An 11494-nucleotide genomic window follows, 5' to 3' on the forward strand; every position below is an offset into this window, starting at 1 on the left:
GTTAATTTGCAGACATTTTTTGAGTTTAAATAATTTCATCAATGAGATAGCCTTAAGGGGGTGTAGCTCAAGTGGTAGAGCGCTCGCTTTGCATGTGAGAGGCACTGGGATCGATGCCCGGCACCTCCAATTTTTTTGAGGTTTTCTTGTCACGTTCAATACATCAATCAAGCCCAACGCTGTCATCAAAAATGACGATTGACAACAATGCTTACGTCAACACCAACACGAAGTCAACATTTGCAATGATAGATCACATGGTGCTCCCGTTTACCAAACATATTAAAAACTTTACTCCTTTACTCATGTAAATTCTAAGTTGTTTTAAAGTTTACTTACAGACATTTTTTGAGTTTAAATAATTTCGCCAATGAGATAGCCATAAGGGGGTGTAGCTCAAGTGGTAGGGCGCTCGCTTTGCATGTGAGAGGTACCGGGATCGAAGCCTGGCACTTCCAATTTTTTCGTGTTTTTTCCCTGTCACTGTCGGTACATCAATCGAGCCCAGCACTGTCACCAATCATGACGGTTGACAAAAATGTATACTTTAGCATAAAAAAACCCGACTTTTGCAGATGTAAGTCACATGATGCTCCCCTTTACCAAATAATATTATAAACTTTACTCCTTTACTCATATAATTTCTAATTTGCTTTAAAGCTTACTTACGGACATTTGTTGGGTATGATGATTTTCTTCCATGATTTACAACGAGGGGGTGTAGTTCAAGTGGTAGAGTGTTCGCTTTGCATGTGAGAGGCACCGGGATCGATGCCCGGCACTTCCAATTTTGTCGTGTCTTTTCATCTCGCTGTCGATACATCAATCGAGCCCTGCACTGTCATAAATCATTTCAATTGGCAAAATGCATACTTCAGCATCAACACAAAACCAACCTTTGCATTTGTAGGTCAGATGGTGCTCCCGTTTACCAAACATACTCAAAACTTTACTCCTTTACTCAGGTAATTTCTAATTTGCTTTAAAGCTTACTTACGGACATTTGTTGGGTGTGATGATTTTCTTCCATGATTTACAACGAGGGGGTGTAGCTCAAGTGGTAGAGCACTCGCTTTGCATGCAAGAGGCACCGGGCTCGATGCCCGGCATCTCCATGTTTTTCAGGTTATTTCCTCTTACTTTCGATGCATTAGTCGAGCCCAGCACTGTCATAAATCATTACAATTGACAAAAATGTATACTTCAGCGTCAACGAAAAACCAACATTTGCAGTGCTAGATCACATGGTGCTCCGTCTACCATGCATATTAAGAACTTTACTCATATAATTGCAATTTTGTTCTAAAGCTTACGGACATTTTTTCACTTCGAATAATTTCGTCAAAGAGATAGCCACATGGGGATGTAGCTCAAGTGGTAGAGCGCTTGCTTAGCATGTGAGAGGCACCGGGATCGATGCCCAGCACTTCCAATTTTTCCGTGTTTTTCTCCTGTCACTATCGATACATCAATCGAGCCCAGCACTGTCATCAATCATGTTGATTGACAAAAATTTATACTTCAGCATCAACAAAAAGCCAAAATTTGCAGATTTAAGTCACATGGAGCTCCCGTTTACTACTCATATTAGAAACTTTACTCATGTAAATTCTAATTGGTTTTAACACTAACTTACGGACATTCTATGATTTTGAATAATTTCATTGACGAGATTGTCATAAAGGGGTGTAGCTCAAGTGGTAGAGCGCTCGCTTTGCATGTGAGAGGTACCGGGATCGATGCCTGGCATCTCCATATTTTTCAGGTTATTTCCTCTCACTTTCGATACATCAATCGAGCTCAGCACTGTCATAAATCATTACAATTGTCAAAAATTTATACTTCAGCGTCAACAAAAAACAGATATTTGCAATAGTAGGTCACATGGTGCTCCCGTATACCACGCAAATTAAAAACTCTACTCATGTAATTGCGATTTTGTTTTTAAGTTTACCTATGAACATTTTTTGAATCGAATAGTTTCATCAATAAGATAGCCATGAGTGGGTGTAGCTCAAGTGGTAGAGCGCTCGCTTAATGTGTGAGAGGTACCGGGATCGATGCTCGACACCTCCAAGTCTTTTTTTTCCTGTCACTGTCGATACATAAATCGAGCCTAGCACTGTCATAAATCATTTCAATTGGCAAAGTGCATACTTCAGCATCAACAAAAACTCAACATTTGCAGTTGTTGGTCACATGGTGCTCCCATGTACCACACATGTTAAAAACTTTACTCATGTAAATTCTAATTTGTTTTAAAGCTTACTCACGAAAAATTTTTGATTTCGATTAATTTCATTAAAGCGATAGCCACATGGGGGTGCAGCTCAAGCGGTAGAGCGCTCGCTTAGCATGTGATAGGCACCGGGATCGATGCCTGGCACTTCCAATTTTTTCGTGTCTTTTCATCTCACTGTCAATACATCAATCAAGCTCTGCACTGTCATAAATCATTTCAATTGGCAAAATGCATACTTCAGCATAAACACAAAACCAACATTTGCATTGGTAGGTCACATGGTGCTCCCGTTTACCACACATACTAAAACCTTTACTCCTTTACTCAGGTAATTTCTAATTTGTTTTAAAGCTTACTTACGGACATTTTTTGAATTGAATAGTTTTATCAATAAGATAACCATAAGGGGGTGTAGCTCAAATGGTAGAGCGCTCGCTTCGCATGTGAGAGGCACCGGGATCGATACCCGGCACCTCCAATTTTTCCGTGTTTTTCCCCCACTTTTGATACATCATTCGAGCTCAGCACTGTCATAAATCATTTCAATTGGCAAAATGCATACTTCAGCATCAACAAAAAACCAACATTGGCAGTTGTAGGTCACATGGTGCTCCCGTTTACCAAAAATATTAAAAACTTTACTCCTTCACTCATGTAAATTCTAATTTGTTTTAAAGTTTACTTATGGACATTTTTTGAGTTTAAATAATTTCATCAATGAGATAGCCATAAAGGGGTGTAGCTCAAGTTGTAGAGCGCTTGCTTTGCATGTGAGAGGCACTGGGATCGATACCCGGCATCTCCATATTTTCCGTGTTTTTCCCTCACTTTTGATACATCAATCGTGAATGCACTGTCATAAATCATTTCAATTGGCAAAATGCATATTTCAGCATCAACAAAAAATCAACACTTGCAGTTGTAGGTCACATGATGCTCTCGTTGTCCACACATATTAGAAGCTTTACTCATGTAAATTCTAATTTGTTTTAAAGCATACTTACGGACATTTTTTGAGTTTAAATAATTTCATCAATGAGTTAGCCATCAGGGGGTGTAGCTCAAGTGGTAGAGCGCTCGCTTAGCATGTTCGAGGCACCGGGATCGATGCCCGGCACTTCCAATTTTTTTGTGTCTTTTCATCTCGCTGTCGATACATCAATCAAGCCCAGCACTGTCATCAATAATGACGATTTACAACAATGCTTTCTTCAACACCAACACGAAATCAACATTTGCAATGGTAGATCACATGGTGTTCCCGTTTACCAAGCATGTTAAAAACTTTTCTCCTTAACTCATGTAAATTCTAATTTGTTTTAAAGTTTACTTACGAACATTTTTTGAGTTTAAATAATTTCGTCAATGAGATAGCCATAAGGGGGTGCAGCTCAAGTGGTAGAGCGCTCGCTTAGCATGTGAGAGGCACCGGAATCGATGCCCGGCACTTCCAATTTTTTCGTGTCTTTTCATCTCGCTGTCGATACATCAATCAAGCCCAGCACTGTCATCAATAATGACGATTTACAACAATGCTTGCTTCAACACCAACACGACATCAACATTTGCAATGGTAGATCACATGGTGCTCCCGTTTACCAAGCATGTTAAAAACTTTTCTCCTTAACTCATGTAAATTCTAATTTGTTTTAAAGTTTACTTACGAACATTTTTTGAGTTTAAATAATTTCGTCAATGAGATAGCCATAAGGGGGTGCAGCTCAAGTGGTAGAGCGCTCGCTTAGCATGTGAGAGGCACCGGGATCGATGCCCGGCACTTCCAATTTTTTCGTGTCTTTTCATCTCCCTGTCGATACATCAATCAAGCCCAGCACTGTCATCAATAATGACGATTTACAACAATGCTTGCTTCAACACCAACACGAAATCAACATTTGCAATGGTAGATCACATGGTGCTCCCGTTTACCAAGCATGTTAAAAACTTTTCTCCTTAACTCATGTAAATTCTAATTTGTTTTAAAGTTTACTTACGAACATTTTTTGAGTTTAAATAATTTCGTCAATGAGATAGCCATAAGGAGGTGCAGCTCAAGTGGTAGAGCGCTCGCTTAGCATGTGATAGGCACCGGGATCGATGCCCGGCACTTCCAATGTTTTCGTGTCTTTTCATCTCGCTGTCGATACATCAATCAAGCCCTGCACTGTCATAAATCATTTCAGTTGGCAAAATGCATACTTCAGCATACACACAAAACCAACATTTGCATTGGTAGGTCACATGGTGCTCCCGTTTACCACACATACTAAAAACTTTACTCCTTTACTCAGGTAATTTCTAATTTGTTTTAAAGCTTACTTACGGACATTTTTTGAATTGAATAGTTTTATCAATAAGATAACCATAAGGGGGTGTAGCTCAAGTGGTAGAGCGCTCGCTTCGCATGTGAGAGGCACCGGGATCGATACCCGGCACCTCCAGTTTTTCCGTGTTTTTCCCCCCACTTTTGATACATCATTCGAGCTCAGCACTGTCATAAATCATTTCAATTGGCAAAATGCATACTTCAGCATCAACAAAAAACCAACATTGGCAGTTGTAGGTCACATGGTGCTCCCGTTTACCAAAAATATTAAAAACTTTACTCCTTCACTCATGTAAATTCTAATTTGTTTTAAAGTTTACTTATGGACATTTTTTGAGTTTAAATAATTTCATCGATGAGATAGCCATAAGGGGGTGTAGCTCAAGTTGTAGAGCGCTTGCTTTGCATGTGAGAGGCACTGAGATCGATACCCGGCACCTCCAATTTTTCGGTGTTTTTTCCCTCTCTTTTGATTCATCAATCGTGAATGCACTGTCCTAAATCATTTCAATTGGCAAAATGCATATTTCAGTATCAAAAAAAATCAACACTTGCAGTTGTAGGTCACATGATGCTCTCGTTGTCCACACATATTAGAAGCTTTACTCATGTAAATTCTAATTTGTTTTAAAGCATACTTACGGACATTTTTTGAGTTTAAATAATTTCGTCAATGAGTTAGCCATCAGGGGGTGTAGCTCAAGTGGTAGAGCGCTCGCTTAGCATGTGAGAGGTACCGGGATCGATGCCCGGCACTTCCAAATTCTTTGTGTTTTTTTTCCCTGTCACTGTCGGTACATCATTCGAGCCCAGCACTATCATCAACATGATGATTGACTAAATGTATACTTCAGCATCAACAGGAAGTCAACATTTGCAATGGTAGGTCACATGGTGCTCCCGTTTACCACGCATATTATAGCAAGAGTTAGTATCGCTGCTGACAGCCCATATGCTGCATCTTCAAAAACACACATCATCAGTTCTGAATCACGCTCACTGTTACTTGTCAAGTTTTAAGTTTGAAAAACCTTGACGGAAGTTGATAACTTCCGTCAAGGTTTTTCTTATCTTATAGGTTCTATCTAATAAGTATGAAAAAAGAAGTTGATAACTTTTTTTTCATACTTATAAGATATACCTAATAATTTAGTAATATGTATTTGTATAAAATCGGCAAAGTTTTCTCAACTATCAACATTCTCGTACTACTTAAATGACGAGCAGACAACTTCTTAGTTTGACTGCAGGAGTTTGTCTGAGATCTAATTTTTACAGTGAAACAAATTGTCAGGATCAGCCACTGGTTGGTATTTTAACTTCACTTTCTCCCACTTGCTTTCAGAGTGTTTGTATGATTTTCATAAAGTGTCACCTTTTCTACAAGGATATATACGTTTGAAGGAGAAACCGTACCAGCCGAGAGGGGTTATTTAGGAACAACATGGCAGCAAAGCCTTGTCAAGCTAATATACCTGAGAGATGTATTGAAAAATAGAATACAACCAACTAGAATAATTGTTGATACTACAAGGCAAAAAAGACAGCTTAGTTTTAGTCATTTTAATTGGATTATTAACTGGCAAATATTATGAAAAGCTGCATCATAACTGTACTCCTAGAGTTGACAACTAAAGCAGATGGCACTGAGTCTACCATAAGCGTAGCACCTGCAATGCGTGTCTAAACACACAAATAAAACAAATAGTGCTGCAAAATGGAAGATAGTAACTACATCACTCCTCGATTCAAGTTGCAACGAAAATACCATAATTACAAAGACATGATTCATAAAACGAGACAAAATGAGTCAGCAAAAAATGATGACAGAAAAATACATCTATTAATATTAGTGTTCTATCTGAAGCTGTAGAGAGAATTCAACACCTGTTACAGCTGCTGGACTGGAGAGCATTCCTTTTAAACTGACCCAAAAGGAATCGTGTTAAAACATGGGTTACGTCACATGGGTGGCAAGAGTATGTTTTTCTCCAAAACTGTTCAAGTTACATAAAACAATAAAGGTAGATGAAGTTGTATGATGCACGACATAAATTTGATATATAATCATACTGAGATGAAAGAAAATTCATCTGGACAAGAATGTAACAACTGTTTGCTAAATATCACTATCCGGCTTCACCAAAATACTACCATCACCAATAGCTATAGAAATATTGACAGCGTCCCGACCTAAGAGTATAATCCAAGTCTACAGTAATATGTTATTCATCTTTCTCACAGCGAGTCCATAAACTTCTGTAGTTGCTCATGCCAAAAGCCTGGGTTGTCAAGGTAGCAGGGGTGAACAGCATTAGGAATTACACAGAGCTGAGGACTTCTGGGTAACTTCATAAGCACTCTTTGGCTCGCTTCTCCGATAGCATGGTCATTCTCTCCTTGGACCACCAGAGCCTTCAACTAGAGAGTAATTACTAATGAAGACCAGTGAAATTAATATTTGTCTAAATTTTTGTTTTTTACGAGTCAATTACATCAATAATTTGATTTTGAACTAAATAAATGACACTAAAACGAACTTTTGAACTTGGCAGATTGTTTATTACAAACTGTATTATAGATTCAGTATAAAAATTAACGGCGCAAACAGCAAATGAACTGTGATTGCTGTGGCAAGTATGGTTACATTACACACATTGTTAAATCCCGGTATTGATTAGTATCTATACTAATAAATCCCACTTAGTCATTGTGTCTGTCTGTTAGTCTGGGTGCCCATTCTCACATGTTTGTCCGATTTTGTACAAACTTCACAAGCATTTGCTCCGTGACTTTCGCTGAGTCACTAAAAATATTTGGTTTAAAACTTATTAGAAGGTTTCTAAGAACCCGCCTCTTAAACATGGATTATATACTCAAAATTCACTTTTACATGCATCAAAGACAATTGCCAAGGACATGTGTTAAGAACAAGTGACTTCAATGAATGTGTACATGCTGTGAAAGGAGTGTAGCAACTTGTGTTGAATATCTACTTGTATTCTGAAGGCTATCTGATTGATAATGCAAGAAATCTCAGACAAACCCAGGCTTGCTGCTAGTAAATTATAGACATGCAGTTGTCTTTCTAGACAGAATATAAAATTCTACCACTCGTACATTGTCACGCACTGATGTTATAATAGTACATGAATATTCTATCGTTGTATAACATCATGATCAAGTGTCTAAGATGTTGTCTAAATTGCTTCTGCAGCATACACAATCTATTTAAAAATAACTTTGTTGTTTCATAAACAAGTAATAAACACATTGTTCTGCATCAAGCTTGATTAAAACATATTTACAAATATTTTTTTTATTTTTTAGCTAGTGTGTTTTTGGTTTTTAGGTAAATGAATTTATAGAAGCAAAGTTGCAGACGCTACTATTAGCATGACAAAAGAAAAAGGCCTCTATGAGTAATACGCAGTTTAAAAAAGAACACGAGCAGATAAGTCATAACACCTACAAATTACAGTCGGGTGTTGCTATGAAACAATCTGCACAATCTGGATGAGTTGCAAATGAATGAAAGGAAAGCTCTTTCAGTATTCACCAACAATGTCTGTCCTGCAGATATCATAGCCTTTAAACATTAATTACTCACAAAGACATTTCTACAGCTTCTAATGATACACGCGCTGATCCACTGCCAGCAAGGTCTCTCGAACACTATCATTGTACTCTAGATTACTGTTTCTTGCAGTAGCCTAGAGCACTATCATTTTAATCTAGACTGCTGCAAATTTTTACTGGTTTCAGGGAATACAATTGGAATCCACGAGAATTCCAAAAGCACCTGGCTGAAATTTGACATAAAAACCAAGATTTTAAATTTTACTATGTTATGATGACACGGACACCAACTACCTTATACCACACTAGTTTGATTTAGCTTTTGAGAAATTAAAATTAGCTCCATTGAGAGAAATAAATAGGCATGAACTTTATTTACGCTACTCAGGGCAAATCAGACTTGAGCGGTTATAAAATTACAAACAGGGAATTTTTGATGAATTCTGAAAATGCAGAAACATGAAATATCTTCTTGAAATCTTTACTATATTAAGATTGTTGCCCATCCATATGTCTGAAGCCGTGGTTGAGGTTTGAGAAAAAGATTGCATGATGGAGGAATAGAACTTGTTTAGAATAGGATACTTATGCCCTACACTCGGTTGTGCATGAAACAAAAATTTGTAATGCATTTGCCTTGTTTGCACAATTATTGTAATAGATAAGTGGTCGGTACTGTTGTACTGTGTCATTACTGTTGGTGTTTATTACTGTTTAATAGTGCATTGCTAACTCATCAAAGCTGAATACTTCAGCTGATCGAAAGCTATAGAAACCTTTCAGAGCAAAGCTTTTGCAGGTGTTTAGAAAAGCATTAAAAAGATTTAATAACTTTTGCAGACTAACCCGGGGAGATATTGAATATCAGCCCTCATTCACTCGGTTTCCTTGCTTCGAATGGATTTGGAGTTGACCTCTGCCGATGAATTTGACCTCTATCATTTTAACGATTTAGAGTTGCGCTTTATCGATATTTCCAAAACTAGCGATGTATTCCTCAAAACAGAACTTGATAAAGTAAACTCACTTTTTGATCATTGTAACGTTTTAGTTCACTTTTCGTACACTTCTTGCACTAACTCAGTACCTGAGAATATTTCTCTCCTTGTTTTCATTATAGATGCCCTTTATATTACAAAGCGGTATCAGAATTTGCTAATTGCTTTACTGCTATTACTTTGAAGGTCGAAAAAAATGACAGTCGCTTTTAGTAAACAAAATCTTTTTCAATGCCTGAAGAGTTAAACCTAGGAAAAGTTCGGCACCAGTTCAGTAGGAATCTGAACAATTGGTAGATGTAGTTATTTAATGAATAAGGTAATAAAATAAAGAGACAGGTAGTTTATCTCATCATTGTCATGTGAACAGCTTACCATTGGCAATAATACATGTAGTTAGAATATACCAGAATGGCAACATGATGGAATGTCCTGAATTTTCAACTTTTGCTGGGAAAGCTTACTCAGGTATTGATTCAAATCTATTCGCAACGAGCGTTTTTATGATCTTGAATAGTAGTCTCACTGTAAACAACTTCGCACAAATTTAGCAAAACGCAATGCCGACGAATTCATTCCGATTTTTCAGCTCCGATGATTTGAAGTGAAAGAAACTGCAAATCCAGTCAAAGCACGGAAAGCCAGAAATTAAAGTTGATGTTCCTTGATAGAGTAAGTGGTGAGTAGCATGGGTCCAGAAAAAATAAACAGATGCAATTCTAGAAACTAATACAAAAATAGATTTAGGAAGAAGGAAACACAAGTGGAATACTCACATTGACCATCGCTTACAATTTTTTAAAGAGTTTGAGAGAAAGTTATATTACTTCACAATAATCTTAAAATTTTTACCACAATAATCTTTTATAATAGTCATTGCTATCTCCAATCCTGTAATAAACATGCAGTTAACTATGATGACATCTGAGAATTAGAAGTTGTCTACTCAGAGCCTTGAGTGTATCGCAGCGTCAGGTTGTCACGTCTGGGTTATTATTTTAGTAATATACACTTCATCATGCATTGCTTCATATCGTATTATATTATATCATATTGCATACATGTATGATAAGAGATATTTTGTCGTATATAAACATAATATATAGTTATTAATATAACTAATAAAATATAATATTGTCGGTTAGTATATGATTGCTGAGTGCGTTATTCTCTATGGTAGAAAATTCAGTGAACTCGTCATTGTTCTGAAAAAGCCAGAGTTTTGAAAAGACGACAGCTGTCAACATGTGCTTACAGGTGTTATTAGCCATTTTATTCTCTGACCAATGACGTAGATTCTTCCTTTGTGTAGTGTTAGGCCATAAAATGTACTAATAAAATGACTCCGAAACACTTTACTTTTGTTCTTTTTAACAAATAATAAATGAGTGTAAGTCAGTCTATGTGACTTGACGTACTCTAGGAGACCACATCCAAATTAGAATAACTTCTTTCACGATTTTAAAAATCTGAATGCTTAGGCAAACATTACATTTTTTTAGTAGTACATAGTAAGATATATCACTAGCTACAACACACACAGAGGGAGTGCATGAATTCAAATTTTTCAACAATCAACAATGACGTAATGACTTCGTGCCAACAATCAAACGCACTCGATTCTAGCATACGACAAGCGAGATGTGTTCGTTTAAAGCTCTAACAGATATTCTTTTCTGCCTTTTTCTCTTCGCATTATTCATGCCTATTTCTATCATTACTATGGTGGCCAGTGTGATTGGGCAACTTATTTTACTCGGAATCGTCTGCTCTCCCATACTATTCCTGCTGAGGTGAGTAGAGCATTACTAATGCTTATGCTGGTTGACTTTGTTAGTAAATATTTTGATATAGCTCAAGTTTTTACAGAAGAATGTAGAACATAGTTGTCCAACTGCAGTACTGTGTGTATCTTATAGGAACTGAGGCTATTATATCATTTTTCCTTTATGTGCAAAAAACAATAAGTACACAACCTAATATTCCTATCAGCGCAAAGAGCAAAACAGAATATTCTAGAATAGCAAACATTTCTGTAACAGCTCTGGTATAATACTGCATAATGTTTTACAAATCTATTATTCACTACATCATTGATGTCATCATACAGGAAGTTTATATTTAGTTATACTTATTTCCAATTTGATGAAATATTGAAATTGATCATAAGTGTGCTTGTGATGTGTTATTTACAGATTTACTTATACTGCTTGTTAGTTGGTTAGTTTATAAGTTTAGATGGTTAAAAACCTACTGAATATGTAACTGCAATTGTACTGACCTATAAGAAAATGTCTGCCTACATATTGGTACCCAGCATAGGCATAGCTTTTCTATGAAATCATTGCC

The 11494-nt window shown here is 36.9% G+C and overlaps 3 non-coding genes across 3 annotated transcripts; all 3 read left to right on the forward strand.

Annotated features, from left to right (window-relative positions):
* The first annotated feature begins 2647 nt into the window (after window positions 1-2647).
* Window positions 2648-2720, forward strand: Trnaa-cgc (transfer RNA alanine (anticodon CGC)). Its single transcript has one exon. It is a non-coding gene; the product is annotated as a tRNA-Ala (tRNA).
* A 1890-nt stretch (window positions 2721-4610) lies between these two features.
* On the forward strand, window positions 4611-4683 carry Trnaa-cgc (transfer RNA alanine (anticodon CGC)). Its single transcript has one exon. It is a non-coding gene; the product is annotated as a tRNA-Ala (tRNA).
* Window positions 4684-5256: 573 nt separating this feature from the next.
* On the forward strand, window positions 5257-5329 carry Trnaa-agc (transfer RNA alanine (anticodon AGC)). Its single transcript has one exon. It is a non-coding gene; the product is annotated as a tRNA-Ala (tRNA).
* The last annotated feature ends 6165 nt before the right edge of the window (window positions 5330-11494 follow it).

This window comes from Watersipora subatra, chromosome 8 (genome assembly GCF_963576615.1).
Source record: "Watersipora subatra chromosome 8, tzWatSuba1.1, whole genome shotgun sequence".
NCBI lineage: Eukaryota > Metazoa > Bryozoa > Gymnolaemata > Cheilostomatida > Watersiporidae > Watersipora > Watersipora subatra.